We start from the raw sequence: 2,255 nt of genomic DNA, 5'->3' as shown, positions 1-2,255 counted from the left end.
TACAGCACAGTGAAATTCTTTTCTTCACATATCCCAGCTTGTTAGGAATCAAGGGTCAGAGCGCAGGGTCAGTCATGATACAACGTCCCTGGAGCAGAGAGGGTTAAGGGCCTTGCTCAACGGCCCAACAGTGGAAGTTTGGCAGTGCTGGGGCTTGAACGCCTGACCTTCCGATCAGTAACCCAGAGCCTTAACCCCTGAGCCACCACTGCCCCCTAAAAGCGGTGAGTCTCCCCGTCGGGGAATCGAACCCCGGTCTTCCGCGTGACAGGCGGAGATACTGTCCACTATACTAACGAGGATCCTGTAGAGGGTGTAGCTCATCTGCCTCAAGGATTAATGTACAGTTGTAAAGAGCACTTATTTGAGTTACTATAGCTTTCTTATCAGCTTGAACCAGTCTGGCCATTCTCCTCTGACCTTTCTCACCAACAAGGCATTTCCGCCTGCAGAACTGCCACTCAGTGGGTGTTTTTTGTCATTCTGTGTAAACTCTAGAGACTGTTGTGCATCAAAATACAATTTTTTCCCCCAAATATATCCCCAATCTGATGTTGGATGTGAACATTAACTGAAGCTCTTGACCTACGTCTGCATGATTTTATGAAGGTAAAATCTTGTGTTAGCATGGTATTAGCTTAGACTAAAAAGGTTTAATGATAAGGAAGCAGCTGCTGGTGAGTGGAGATTTATTAGCTTGGTGTGTGTACAGACTAAGGACCACATCACTAATGTCCTGCACCATAGCAGTCCATCAGCAAATTGAAGTCCCTGTGACCTCTGCATCTCTGCCACACACACACACACACTTTTTTTTTAAACAAGCCATATCATGACATTAGCCTTTCTTTAGTCCTAATATTTTTTAACCCTGTAGCTAATATCTTTAGCCCTGTAGCTAGTCTCTTGTCTGATGAGCTGCATTTAGCTAAATAATTTACATGAATGCATGTGATTGGCTGCAACAAACCATAACCTAGGATCTGCTACAGAAGCTCAGCTGGTTCATGTTTATAAAACTGATTTGCTGAATTGTGGCCAGTTTATTTCTTTCAGACATCTGTTTTGCTACAGCATTTTTCAAGTAATCTGTTCATCCTCTGTAATATTTTGCTGGGTCCACATGTGTCCCCAGTTGACGACCCCTGCTATAGTATATATGGCACTATGCTATGGCATACATGCTATGTATATAACACTGAAATGCAACTTTTTAAAACTTAGTTGCTGTGGTGGCTCCTCCATAGGGGCAGGTGGTTCAGAGCCTCACTGTTTATATCAGCTAAATGTTAATCTTCATAAAGTCCTGATTCACTTAACCTCCAGAGAGTTATTATTTTACCTAGTGGTCAAAATGGGAACTGCAACAAGTGCAAACAGATATCCATAGGGGCAATTTTTCCTGTCTCATGCTTGCTCTATGAACATTTTCAGTGGAGGAGAAGTGGACAGACTGATAATGACAGGGTTGCCAGATTGGATTAGTTTAAAAATACTCTGTGGCTTTTGAGATGTAGATGAGCTGGAAATTTTTGCCTGTGATTGACTGGCAGATAGAGGATGTCCATCCTACCCCTTTCAGAGAGCACGGTCATTTATGTTTCCTTGAATTATAGGCCATGGATGGCTGTGGCATTTTCTGGATTGAGTGACACTGTGATGATTTGGGCTAAATCAATCACCCTTCACTCATCTGATTAATTACTAAATGCAGGCCAAGGCAGATGGTCTCTAGCCTGGAGTCCTCCATATTCTCAAAATTTTCCTTGTAATGTCATTCAAGCTAACAGCTTTCTGCCTCTGAGTTAATGACTTTGCAAAACAGGTTATTGTAATACTGTACGTCAATGATAGATTATTTGAGTGAGAGAAAGAGTGAAAGAAAATATGACTGAGTGAGTGAAGAAGTGTCTGAAAGAGGAATTGATTAGTAGAAATAATGGCCTTGTGGTAGGTCCAACTGGTGAAGTACATAAAAAACTCATACAATATTAAGAGAGACCATGGCTCTTGGGCTTTCTTCTGGGACTGTAATGGTGGCCTACAGCATGCATCACTGGTAGAAATGATGCTTAGCTGAGACTCGCAGAGACAATGAATTATTAATCATCACAAATGATAAAGTGATTAATATTCCCACTACAGGTGATTTGTGCTAAAAGATAATGTACACTGTAATATTTTAAAGTGCAGAGGCCATACACAAGGGTAAAATGTTTTAATTGTTACAATTACATCTTTTTTTTTTACTTTTT

At 41.2% G+C, this 2,255-nt stretch overlaps 1 non-coding gene across 1 annotated transcript; it reads right to left on the bottom strand.

Moving 5' to 3' along the window:
- Positions 1–230: 230 nt before the first annotated feature.
- Positions 231–302, bottom strand: trnad-guc (transfer RNA aspartic acid (anticodon GUC)). Its single transcript has one exon. It is a non-coding gene; the product is annotated as a tRNA-Asp (tRNA).
- Between the last annotated feature and the right edge of the window lie 1,953 nt (positions 303–2,255).

The sequence above is a fragment of the Pangasianodon hypophthalmus genome, chromosome 8 (assembly GCF_027358585.1).
Source record: "Pangasianodon hypophthalmus isolate fPanHyp1 chromosome 8, fPanHyp1.pri, whole genome shotgun sequence".
Taxonomy (NCBI): domain Eukaryota; kingdom Metazoa; phylum Chordata; class Actinopteri; order Siluriformes; family Pangasiidae; genus Pangasianodon; species Pangasianodon hypophthalmus.
The sequence above is the reverse complement of the archived record's forward strand: the minus strand, read 5'-3'. Positions and strand labels throughout refer to the sequence as shown.